The sequence below is a fragment of the Haematobia irritans genome, chromosome 4 (assembly GCF_050003625.1).
Source record: "Haematobia irritans isolate KBUSLIRL chromosome 4, ASM5000362v1, whole genome shotgun sequence".
In the NCBI taxonomy this organism is placed as follows: domain Eukaryota; kingdom Metazoa; phylum Arthropoda; class Insecta; order Diptera; family Muscidae; genus Haematobia; species Haematobia irritans.
This window is the reverse complement of record NC_134400.1, coordinates 74,316,458-74,330,353: the sequence shown is the minus strand read 5'-3', so window position 1 is coordinate 74,330,353 and position 13,896 is coordinate 74,316,458. Positions and strand designations below refer to the sequence as shown.

General features: G+C 35.8%; 1 protein-coding gene and 1 long non-coding RNA gene across 2 annotated transcripts in view; one reads left to right on the top strand and one right to left on the bottom strand.

The window, feature by feature from the left end:
* kug (FAT atypical cadherin kugelei) overlaps window positions 1-13,896 on the bottom strand; it is a 603,151-nt gene that overhangs the window by 412,242 nt on the left and 177,013 nt on the right. The gene's annotated exons all lie outside the window — the stretch shown is intronic.
* LOC142237222 (uncharacterized) lies at window positions 3,389-3,858 on the top strand. The gene is made up of 2 exons (XR_012722398.1): window positions 3,389-3,574; window positions 3,626-3,858. It is a non-coding gene; the product is annotated as an uncharacterized LOC142237222 (long non-coding RNA).

The window sequence follows — 13,896 nt, the reverse complement described above, 5'->3', positions numbered from 1 at the left end:
TCAAACGGCACAAATGAGTACTAACCTAGCACAAATTGGCACAACATTCAGTTTTTTGAAATTCGAAAATTTAAATTTTGGCGTTTTTCAAACACATATTTTTGAACTTTTTTAAAAATTTAATTTGGCTGTTTCTCGGAAACGGCTTGAGAGAGAAAGGTGATCTCAACGGCACAACTTAGCATAAGTCGATAACGGTTTAATACAATATTAAAATTTTCGAAATTCGAAAATGGAGATTCTGGAAATTTTAGAATTTCTCGAAAACTATAAGATAGAATTTTTATTTAAACGGCACAATAATGTACTCGGCTAGCACAACTGTCAAAATGTCGAATTTCGAAAATGGCGATTCTGGCAAAAATTTTGTTGAAAAAAGTTTTTTCGAAATATCTCGGCTATTTGATAAAATTTTAAAAAACAAATTGCAGCACAAATCGGCACAAACCTAGCACAATCCAGCACAACTTTCAAATTTTCGAAATTCGAAAATGGCAATTCTACTTTCTTGGACATGCTCGTGTTTTCATATTTTAATGTTTTTATTTTTCAAATAGGTCAAAAAGAATTAATAAAATGGTACAAATTCAAATGCCGAAGAATGCTAGATTGCCGGAAGAATGCTAGAAAAATTGATCTTTTTTGAAAATATTCCACTGCAAACTTTTCAGACAAGCATTGGAATGCATTAAAAATTATAAAAATTATTATATTTCATGTTAGCCTGATACCGAAACAGGCAATTGACGTCCAAATGCATTATATCTAATTATACAATTATTTTTCGAGCTTTATGGACAGATATAGATTAAGGAACATGGTTAATAGAGCCATTGAAAAGAAAACGCCAGATACAAATCTATACACGCCTGGACTGTATCTGGCGTATTTGGCGTTTTCTTTTCAATGGCTCTATTAACCATGTTCCTTAATCTATATCTGTCCATAAAGCTCGAAAAATAATTGTATAATTAGATATAATGCATTTGGACGTCAATTGCCTGTTTCGGTATCAGGCTAACATGAAATATAATAAGCAACGATGAGCCCGTCGTAAAACTAGGAAAAACACGACTAATGTACGCGTTAGAATTGTTGTTGTATCCTGGAAACCAGTTTCTGTAAATTGTCATATGTTGTAGTTGACTGTAGAAACAATAAGCATTGTTCGACTGTTCACCACTTAGGTGAATTCTAACAAATTAGCTTTCTAAAAATAAATTTCGTGTTGTTGCATTACTATGTAACAAAACGAAATAAAAATAAGATTAAGGGACTTGTAAGTTATATGAAAAGGGACTTGTAAGTTATATGTACAGTGGGAGAAAAGATGATTCAATTTGTAAGAGGAAATTTCCCAAATGTTTTCTCCATAAGGAGTTAGCATAAAGGGCCCAAAATTGAGTTATCTCTCCCAGCCAGATCTATACTAAAGGCTGTGGAAAGGTTCATTCGCCCGAACCGAAACATGTACAGTCCAGGCGTGTATAGATTTGTATCTGGCGTTTTCTTTTCAATGGCTCTATTAACCATGTTCCTTAATCTATATCTCGAAAAATAATTGTATAATTATATATAAAAATTACTTATTCGGGAAAATATCACAAACTTTTTTAATTCACATTCAAAACACTGAATTCGGATTACACCTTAAGAATGATGTAAATACAGTGCAACGGCTGCTGAAATGGTGGACATCCTTCCTATGACAGTTCATATTACAGTCATCGCTTCTCTGCCAATTTTGCACCACTCCGAGGCCCAAAAAGAACTTTTTCACTACTTTTTTTGGTGACGCCTTGTTGCAGCATTATTAATATGTGCATTTATGAATAGTTTAATATCAATTACTATTTATTTAATTAAATTGACTAAAAATCAGACTAAACAAAATAGTAAATGGGCTTTAGATATTAAACTAAACATAAATAAATTTAGGAACTTAAATCATAAGTTCAACCACAGCTTTATTTATACATAAATATCCGACGCCATACATTCGCTTATAATAAAGAAATTGAATTGTTGTGTTGTAGGGTTTGGGGTGCCTTGTGTAGAATTTACTCATCGTGATTCTACCTTTATTTGTCAGGAAGTGTCTGGCTCATGACCTGTTATTATCTCAGGTTATGTACTGTTCGGAAATTTATTCTGGTACGTGGTTGTAAATAGAATAGTTAATACTATTGTTCGTTTTGTCTTTACCGTTAATCGACGTAAACCCAGAAAAAAGTACCTTCGAAACTAAAGGTACAATGTCCATCAATTTAGTTTAGCCATTTTATTTTCATTAAGGTAAATTTTTGTGTGAAATAATAAAATTTACTTGTTTCAGTAAAAAAATCCTAAACTGAAATCAGTTAGGAATAGTTCATTAACTAGAATAAAACAATTTTATTTACTAATACTGTTTTCTACGCTGGATATAAGGATTTACTACTGAACAAGAAAATTTTATTCAAAGCATTCGAAAAAATAAGTAAAACCCGAATTAAAATCAAGTTTCCCCAAATTTGGTAAAATTTCTTATAAAATGATAATTCTGACCTCCTTTATTATAGAAAGCATGTCATACATACGAATAACTCTTCCCACCCGACCAAAGTGCCGAGAAATGGCGAAGGTTCGCTAAAGCCAAAATTTTTCGAAATAAATTAACGTACATATTATTCGAGAAAAGTTCGATATAGAAAATTTCGAACGTTCGTTGTTTCGAAGTAATAACGAATATTTTTCGGCTTATTTGTTGGTGTTCCGCAATGTTTGCTTTTGACAAAGAAAGAGATTAAAAAGTCTTTTCAGTTTAAGAAATTGTTAAGTGCGAGAAGAGTCTTAGCGAATCTAAAATATGTAAGTAATTTATTCATATATCTTTTAAAAAACAATTTTCTTTCTTGTTTAGTTTGCAGATGTATCCAGGAAAATGTTACTCATTGATTATAGTCCTTTTCAATGACATAGCCACGACCGGCGTAATAAGAAATTCCGCGCAAAGAAGTCAATGCAGTGCCTTAAATAACTTTAAATATATATTCCTAAATGTAAATATTTTAAGTATTTTGTTCGCAAGACTAATCTATATTATTTTGTATTATAATTATCTATATTGTGTTGTTATAAAATAAAAACAAACTTGAAATTTTTCTTTTACTACACAACTTATAATGGGAACAAAATGGGAATAAAACAGTACAGAAAACCTTCGAAATCGAAATGCTATCGAACTCGAAAACGAATTCGAAATAGATTCTTTAACGATCAATTATAGATATCGCGAAACCTTTTTTAACGAATCACTAGCAAGCCTTCGAAAACAAAAAGTTTGCTCCCACCCGACCAAAGTGCCGAGAAATGGCGAAGGTTTTTCGAAATAAATTAACGCGCACATTATTCGAGAAAAGTTCGATAATAGAAAAATTTCGAACGTTCGTTGTTTCGAAGTAATAACGAATATTTTTCGGCTATTTGTTGGTGTTCCGCCATGTTTGTTTTTGACAAAGACAGAGATTAAACAGTCATTTCAGTTTAAGAAATTGTTAAGTGCGGGTGAAGTGTCTTAGCGAATCTAAAAGAGGCAAGTAATTTATTTATATATCTTTTAAAAAACTACCAATTTTTTTTGCAGATGTATCCAGGAAAATGTTACTCATTGATTATAGTCATTTTCAATGACATAGTCACGACCGGCTTTATAAAAAAATCCGCGTAAAGAAGTCAATGCAGTGCCTTAAATCACTTTACCTATATATTCCTAAATGTAAATATTTTAAGTATTTTGTTCGCAACACTAATATCTATATTATTTTGTATTATAATTATCTATATTGTGTTGTAATAAAATAAAAACAAACTTGAAAATTTTCTTTTACTACACAACTTATAATGGGAACAAAATGGGAATAAAACAGTATAGAAAACCTTCGAATGCGGAATGATATCGAATACGAAAACGAATTCGAAATAGATTCGTTAACGATCAATTATAGATATCGCGAAACCTTCTTTAACGAATCACTAGCAAGCCTTCGAAAACGAAGAGTTTGTTGGCAGTAACAGCACGTGATGAACGTTTTTCGAAATTTTCTCGAACCATTCTCGATATCGTTTTCAATAATTTTCTTCCAGAAAAAACCGAGAATATTTCTATATCGAATACGAAAACGAACGTTATGGTCAGGTGGGCTGGCAGTAAGAGCACGACAGATGAACGTTTTTCGAAAAAATTTCGAACCATTCTCGATATCGTTTTCGATAGTTTTCTTCGAGAAAAAACCGAGAATATTCCTATATCGAATACGATAACGAACGTTGTGGTCAATCCTTTCAAAACTTGTTAGAATATAGGAATTTTTCCTTGAATATAGGAAATTTCTTAGAATATAGGAAATTTTCCTATAGTTCTTTTATCTACCTGTAATCGATACCTGTCATCGATGTAATCGATATGTTTGGGCGTGGGTTGTTTTTTTAGTTGGAATCAGAGAGATTGTTAAAAAATAATTTAGTAAAATAATATAATAAATAAAATATATAACATATTTGTTATTTTAAATTAGTTTTTTAATTATTAAACATAGACAACAAACAATACATATCAATACTCGCGATGGTGTATAAAGAAAGAAAACACTAGAAGAATAACAACCCCTTCGTTCGTCTTCATTTTGGAATCTTCAATTACCAGGTAATATTCAGTGACGCTAACCTTTTGTGAAAAAATTGGTTTATTTTTTATATTTGTAGGTATTGAAATTGTAAAAGGATGATAAAATCGTTATGCGCTTTACAGAGCACTGTCGTCCGGAATAACTGATAGTCTGGAAAGCGCATTAAGCAGCAACTTATTAAAAGTGAAAAGTAGAAGAAGAAAAATGTGTAAAACGCATTTTGATAACATTACATGGAAAATGGAAATAGTGGAATAATAAACTAATATTTCAAGGCCAGTCGGTGCTGTTGATTCTTAATAAATATATTCAATATATTCAGTTTTTTTAGTTGACCTTTGGAATTTTACAATTTTGGGATTATTCGTTTGCCTTGAGGTCATGGACTAATGATATATGATAATATCTCGCTGAAGATGATCATCGATGGTGTATCGAAATATCCGAGAACAGCAACATTTCAATAAAGAAGTAATGAAAAACAACAACACCAGCATTTTTCATTAGTCCATGACCTCAAGCCAAACGAATAATCCCAGAATTGTATATTCCATATATATTAATTCCAAATATATTAATAACACATGTCTTTTATTGAAAAAAATGATTATATAAATAAATAAAATTGTATTTAAAAACGAAGATAAGCAGTTCTTATTTTGAAGTAAAAGGTTTACAACAAATATGTAAGATTTGCCCAAATGAATGAAAAAAGTTCAATAAAATCATTCCATATATGAATTCAATTCAGTTAAATTTTATTCATTCTCTAGTACAGTGGTACATAAATATAGGCAAATGTTAACTAATATATGGAATGCATTCTACCTAATTTCTACGAAAATCACATCGTTCAAAAAAATAAAAATTCCTTTGGCGCTATACGAAGCTCAACTTTTTTCTTCATTTTAACTTAAAGAAGGGGTCACTTTTTTCTGGGTGCATATTTCAGATTATGTGAAGGGATTTTTGAGTTGCTCTTTTTGGGATTTTTTGAACATTCGTCTACTCCACATATTTCATAAAATTGGTAAAAGAGGTCAACAATTAGCCCTGTATTACAGCTTGTCATTCAGTAGATATACAAGAAATTCTCAATTATTCATTCCTCTTGTGAGGAATTCTGTTTATATGAGGTCTTTTGTTGTCAGAATTGCTCGATGCTGGAATGTATTGCCCTATTCTTTACGCATTTTTTCTCAATGTAGTAATGTCTTTCGACTGAAACTATATGAATATTTCAATCCCTGGGGTGTTACTATGTAATTCGTTTCGATAACAACATCAATCGAAAACGAATTGGTGCCACTGTGTATTTCGAATTCGATGTGTAATTTTTCTACAATCGGAGATTCTGTTTGGTCGATTTTATGTCGAAGCATCCTGATTTGGAAAAGGGTTTTTTGAAGTCACCCGATGCAAAGACCATCTCATAATCTGTGGAAAAGATTGGAAGGCGATTTTAACATGATGGCTCCACCTGTATGTGTCAGGTTGGAAAAACTTTAGAAGAAGGCTTGAGTGCCAATAAATTCGGCATAAATAATGCACCAACCAGCTTATCTACCGCAGACCAAAATTTATTGGAGAACGAACTACCTGTGTGTGTACGGTTGACGATGACCAAGGAGCTGAACAATCACAGAGCTCAACAACTTCTTGTCCGTTTAGTCCTTGCCCTCCAACACCCACTCGTCATGTGCGTCAATCCAGCAAAACGAACTTGGCCAATTTGGTCAAAAAATTTTAATGTGACAGCTAGCTCTAATTCGGGCAATACCGCTGTAGAACGCATTGTCGGAGCAAGCACATCCATAATAATAAATATTATTTTGTCCATTACATACACTCATAGAAAAAAGTCTGTTGTTAATAGCAAACACTGTCTGCTATTTTTCAGCAAACAAAATGCTGCTGTTTTAGCAGATTTTTTGCTAAAACAGCAAACAATTTGTTATTTTGGAACAGCAGACATACTGCAGAAAAGTCAGTAGTTTGCTGAAATTTTCTGCTGATCCGAATAAAATTATAAAGTCTCTCCAGTCAAATGGACAATAGTAAAATGGTACACATTATAAAACTTCAAACGTTAAAAACAATTAGTATTTTTTGATTATGCAATAACATTTGTGAACAAGCAACTCTTTTTAGTAATTTACATTTTAGTAATTACATTTACATAGGTGAGTATTAAGTTCGAGTTTAGCCGCTAAAATGCTCAGTTGCTAAAGACAGCCTTGTGATGGCTATCATAAATAAAGGAGCATTGGACGGTATGGTTCCAAAGCAAAAATGGGGGGAAATTGAGAATGCTTTGTCTGGCGTCTACTCACAGGTGCTGGAAAAGTTTCCCGGCCCAGATCCTCGACACCAAGAGGCTGGTTGGTATCAAGGACGATTTAAGCTAGTCGCATTTGAGGACCAGAGGTCTATAGAATGTTTTAAAGCTGCTCTGATACTAATTGGTGAAGTTTGGGAAGGAGCTGCTCTAGAGTTAGTCGAGAAGAAAGACATACCGGCTAGACCAAGAGCACATGCGTGGATACCTGCAAACCCTCCTGACCCTGAATCTATTTTAAATAGACTGAAACAATGCAATCCAGATCTTCCAACAGCTGATTGGAAGGTTGGCCGTTTGGATGAAGTGGATGGGCCAAGACGGCATGCAGTGTTTATATTGAACACTCAGTCTTTGCCACATCTAGCAAAGTCCCAGGGCCGTGTATGTTATGGCTTTCATTATATCCAAATAAAGGTGTATAAAAACTAAAGGATTCAGAAATGGACAAGCCTCTGTCTGAATCAGAAGTAAGCGGATCCTCTTGCGAAGTCGAGGGGGATACCAAGACATTTGAAGACATGGATAGATACCGTATGCGTGAGGAGGCTTCTACTGCCTCAGAACTCACCAAAGTTGAACCTATGGTTATTGCGAGAGTCACCGATATCTCTGAAGAGGACATTCTTGATGACTCGATTGAAGCGGCTGATGTGACGGTTGTTGAAAATCTCGATGGTCCTACGGATCCTCCAGATAAATCTTCATCATTGTAAGGCTGCATGTGCTGCCTTAAAAGTTCTCCTGATGAAAGGGGACATAGATATAGTTCTTATTCAAGAACCATATGTTTATAAAAACAAAATATGTGAATTAAGTACTCCGGGGTTCAAACTATTGCAGTATACTGGTAGTGATGTAAATCGAGCCTGTATAATTGCTAAAAACGAGCTCAACTTGTTTCTGCTTCCTTCAATGTGCAATACAGACACTGTCGTTGCCAGTTTAGAAATAGCCAAATGCAAATATTGGGTATCTTCGGTCTACATGGGACATGACAGGGAGATGCCTCCATATGCCGTTAAGACCTTAGTGGAGGAGTCACGGAAAACAAAGACGAAACTCATTATGGGATGCGATGCGAATGCACATCATAGTATATGGGGAAGTAGTGATACTAATGCAAGGGGAGAGTCGCTAATAGAGTTTATTTTGCGTACTAATCTGGTAGTTTGCAACAAGGGAGATGTCCCAACCTTTGTCACTAAAAACAGGCAAGAGGTTTTGGACATCACCTTGGCCTCGCAAGAACTGAATGAAATGATATCTGAGTGGCAGGTTTTAAGTGAACACAGCTTCTCAGATCATCGCTACATCAGTTTCAAATTTGATGTTCATATCACCAAGATCATATTTCCGCCAAATGTTAGGAAAGCTGACTGGAATAGGTATAGGGAATCGTTCAATATGATGATACCGGAAATAACAGAGACAAATATGAGAAATGTGCAAGATATCGAATACGCAGTGGAGCGGATTACTAAGGCCTTCAACATCTCACTGAAAGCTGCATGCCCTAGAGGAAAGCCAAGGGGGAAAAATCGACCACCATGGTGGTCTACGGAGTTAGGTAATATGAGGAAATCGTGCAGGAATCTCTTTAACAAAGCAAAGTCCACCAAAGCTCCTGTGGATTGGGACGCTTACAAGAAGAATCTGAGAGGATACAAGCGAGAACTGAGAAAGGCTCAGCATAACTCTTGGGATGATTACTGCAGCAGCATTGAGAATACGTCCGAGGCTTCCAGACTACGGAAGGTGCTAGCATCCACGAGCTCCGCTCCAGGTTTCATTAAAACATCGGAGGGCAATTGGACAACGTCCAGTGAGGAGACGCTGGAGATACTATTGGACACACACTTTCCCGGAAATCAGACGGTTGAACCATGCACAGGCGGTGCCACAGTGGCTCAGCGGTCGTTTCCTATTGAGGAAATTGTATCAGAATCAAGAATAAAATGGGCGTTAAATAGCTTTGGACCATTCAAATCCCCCGGACCTGATGGAATTACTCCGGCGGAGTTAAAAGCGGTGGCTGACAGAATTATCCCCTGGTTGTCGGCGATATATATAGGATGTATCAACTTAGCATATATTCCACGAAAGTGGAGAGAATCAAAAGTCGTTTTCATACCTAAAGCGGGATAAGCCTCTCACTCGAATGCGAAGGATTTCCGACCAATCAGCTTATCATCATTCCTACTTAAGACTCTGGAGAGGATGATAGATATTTATCTTAGAACTAGCGTCGATTCAAGTTTGCTCTCGAAACGACAACATGCATACTCGAAAGGCAGGTATACTGAGACCGCATTACATGAACTAGTCAGCTTTATTGAAAGCTCACTATCTGTCAAAGAATACACAATCGTGGCATTTCTAGACATCGAAGGGGCGTTCAATAACGTCCATCCGAGCTCGATATTAAATGGACTGACAACTCTGAAAGTTGATCCAGGTATACTTAGGCTGTTAGACGAACTTCTAAGGAAGAGACGCATTTCAGCCACACTAGGACAAGCAAACATACAAAGGTATGTGAACAGAGGCACTCCTCAAGGAGGAGTTCTATCACCTCTTCGTTGGAATGTTGCTATAAACGACCTTCTGGTTTCCCTAGAAAAAGAAAGGATACAAGTGGTGGCATACGCAGATGATGTGGCGCTAGCAGTCAGGGGAAATTCCCATCAACAGTTAGAGATATTATACAGAGAGCCCTCCGGATGACTGAGAAATGGGCGAAAGATAATGGTCTTGGGGTAAATCCTGCAAAGACAGAAATAGTCATGTACTGCAAAGATCGCAAAACTCTCACGGTTAGGCCCATTTCCTTAGGGGGTGTTGAAATTCCCTTTAGGGAGTGTGCAAAATACCTTGGCGTTATTTTGGACAGGAAGCTGAACTTTAAGCTTAATATTGAAGAAAGGGCGAGGAAAGCAACGGTAGCTTTATACTCGTGCAAAAAGGCAATAGGGAAAAAGTGGGGACTAAAACCAAAAATTGTACATTGGCTATACACGGCAGTGGTTAGACCTATAATGCTATATGGTGTTGTAGTCTGGTGGCCGGCACTTCACCAGCCGACAAGTTTAGACAAAGTTCAGCGTATGGCGTGCTTGTGTATCTCAGGTGCATTCAGCAAGACAGGAACAAACTCCCTTAATGTCATACTGCATCTATTGCCTTTAGACATTTTGGCCAAACAGTCAGCTGCAACAACGGCTGTGCGGTTGCGCGAGCTATCGCTGTGGTCGGAAAAAAGTTACGGTCACAGTTCGGTCCTCAAAATAATGCCAGATGTGCCTAACGTAGTGGATTACACTTTGGAGAGTCCACTTTTCGACAAAAAGTTTGAGACTCTAATTCCCAACAGTGAGGCGTGGTGTACACGGACCCCGGGGAATAAAAGATATATAGATTTCTACACTGATGGCTCCAAATTGGATGGCCAAGTGGGTTTCGGAGTATATTCTAAAGATCTGGAACTTCGAATAGCGAAAAGATTACCTGATCACTGTAGTGTTTTTCAGGCTGAAATATTAGCAATAAGAGAAGTGGTGAATTGGCTGAGAAGTAATGCTCCAAGCAATATTGGCATTAATATATACTCAGACAGTCAACCTGCAATAAAATCCTTGGACTCTGTGTTCCTCAACTCGAAAACGGCCATCGACTGCCGCAAATCTCTCAATGAGATGGCTGAGCAGCACAATATTCACCTAATATGGGTGCCTGGCCACAGGAACATACCGGGGAACTGCGAAGCAGATGAGCTAGCAAGGCTAGGAACTACCTTACATATTCCAGGGGAACTAGAATCTGTTGGTGTGCCTCTGGCTACCTGCAAGCTCTTACTGCGTGAGAAGGCTGTCATGATGGCAAATGTTCGATGGGAGAATTGTAAGGGTTGTAACGACACCAAGCAAATATGGCCCCATTTAAACTTAAACCGCACACTAGATATGCTAGTGTTCTCGAGACGCCAGATATCACTCCTGATATCTGCTATAACGGGTCGCTGCCTGATAGGCGATTTTGCAAAAACTATTGGTGCGAAGTATAATGACTATTGTATGAGCTGTCATGATGCGGAGGAAAAGGAATCAATAAAACACCTCTTGTGTGAGTGTCCTGCATTTTGTGTAAGGCGTAAGCAAATTTTAGGGGCATATAGCTTCAGATTACTAGCGGACCTGGAAAACGTTAACTTAAGCAGTCTGCTAATATTTTTGGAACAACAAAGAAAAATAATCAAGAAGGTTCAGCGGTTAAAACTAGAAGTGCCCATATGTAATAGGTACTTTTAGTTAATGTGGTATCACAATGGACTGAATAGTCTAAGTGAGCCTGAATCTTAATCGGGCTGCCACTTTAACCTAACCTAGCCGCTAAAATCAACTAAATCAGTAAGAAAAATGCATGAAATTATACATATTTGTTGCAAATTTCATTATAACTGGATGGGGAAAAGCCCAAAGCAAATTTTCACAAAGTTTGTATTCCTTAAAATGGATTATTAAAGAAAAGTAATCGTGAAAAAATTACGTTTTAGCGGCTAAAGGTGGGTATTAAGTTCGAGTTTAGCCGCTAAAATCGTCATTTTTTCATGATTACTTTAATAATCCATTTTAAGTTATAATGAAATCTTAAACAAAACTGTATAATTTTATCCCTTTTTTACTGATTTAGTATTCACTTTAGTGAAAAAATGACGATTTTAGCGGCTAAACTCGAACTTACTACCCACCTTAAACTCGAACTTAATACCCACCCTAAGGTGGGTTCGAGTTTAGCCGCTAATTTTTCACGACTACTTTTCTCTAGTTACTGGTCTGCATTCGCGTACTTTTCAGCAATTTTAAGAAAAGAGAGTAAAATGCACATTTACTCTTTTGCTAGTTTTTATTGGATAATTATTAGCTCCGTTCGAGAACCCGATAATTTTTGATAATTAATAAAAAATTTTTACTGGAAGTCGTTCGTTTACACCAAAACGCCAGCAAAAGAGAGCAGGAGAGAGACTACATTTGACAATTATGAGATAGAGAAATTGCAAGTTTTTGCTAGAGATTTTTTCCCAGCAAAATCTTGCAAACCATAGCATACGTTGCCAGCTGGTTATTGATAACAAACAAAGTACCAATACAATTTTGCAAAAACTATTGGTGCAAAGTATAATGACTATTGTATGAGCTGTCATGATGCGGAGGAAAAGGAATCAATAAAACACCACTTGTGTGAGTGTCCTGCATTTTGTGTAAGGCGTAAGCAAATTTTAGGGGCATATAGCTTCAGATTACTAGCGGACCTGGAAAACGTTAACTTAAGCAGTCTGCTAATGTTTTTTGAACAACAAAGAAAAATAATCAAGAAGGTTCAGCGGTTAAAACTAGAAGTGCCCATATGTAATAGGTACTTTTAGTTAATGTGGTATCACAATGGACTGAATAGTCTAAGTGAGCCTGAATCTTAATCGGGCTGCCACTTTAACCTAACCTAGCCGCTAAAATCAACTAAATCAGTAAGAAAAATGCATGAAATTATACATATTTGTTGCAAATTTCATTATAACTGGATGGGGAAAAGCCCAAAGCAAATTTTCACAAAGTTTGTATTCCTTAAAATGGATTATTAAAGAAAAGTAATCGTGAAAAAATGACGTTTTAGCGGCTAAAGGTGGGTATTAAGTTCGAGTTTAGCCGCTAAAATCGTCATTTTTTCATGATTACTTTAATAATCCATTTTAAGTTATAATGAAATCTTAAACAAAACTGTATAATTTTATCCCTTTTTTACTGATTTAGTATTCACTTTAGTGAAAAAATGACGATTTTAGCGGCTAAACTCGAACTTAATACCCACCTTAAACTCGAACTTAATACCCACCTTAAGGTGGGTTCGAGTTTAGCCGCTAATTTTTCACGACTACTTTTCTCTAGTTACTGGTCTGCATTCGCGTACTTTTCAGCAATTTTAAGAAAAGAGAGTAAAATGCACATTTACTCTTTTGCTAGTTTTTATTGGATAATTATTAGCTCCGTTCGAGAACCCGATAATTTTTGATAATTAATAAAAAATTTTTACTGGAAGTCGTTCGTTTACACCAAAACGCCAGCAAAAGAGAGCAGGAGAGAGACTACATTTGACAATTATGAGATAGAGAAATTGCAAGTTTTTGCTAGAGATTTTTTCCCAGTAAAATCTTGCAAACCATAGCATACGTTGCCAGCTGGTTATTGATAACAAACAAAATACCAATACAATGTATATGTACAGGATTCGTTTTTTTGTTTTCAATGTTTTAGCAGCTGAAATTTTCAATTTGCAAATAGTTACTGGATACCGTTCGTGTACTTTTTAGCAATTTTAAACAAAGGGTGTAAAATACATTCTTACTCTCTTGCTAGTTTTTACTGGATATTTTTTACTGGAATAGTACGCGAACAGACCTATTGCTAGAAAAGTACGCAAACAGATCTAATGTTGGTTTTGACAAATGTCAACGTCGATATGTCAAACGCCAACGCCGTCAAAACATCACTTTTAAACGAAAACACGAGACAAGCCGGGAAATAGTGTTGTAAATTTTGATTACTTTTGACTACTCGTTACTTTTGAATTGAGTACTCGTTACTACTCGTTACTTTTATAAAAAATTAAAAAAGACACTTTTTAATAATATCTTCCTCTTGTTTAAATTTAAAAACAGTACAGAAAAGCAAATCATATTATCCAGTTTCATTCTCCTGTTATAAAATGTGGTGTTGTAGATATATGGGTCTCGTTAGAAAGAGATTTTCACCAATCATTCAAATTTTTAGAGCCAATTTCGTATTCACTATTTGGTATTTTTTCGTCATGGTATACCTAAATGGCATGCTTGCTTGCTAT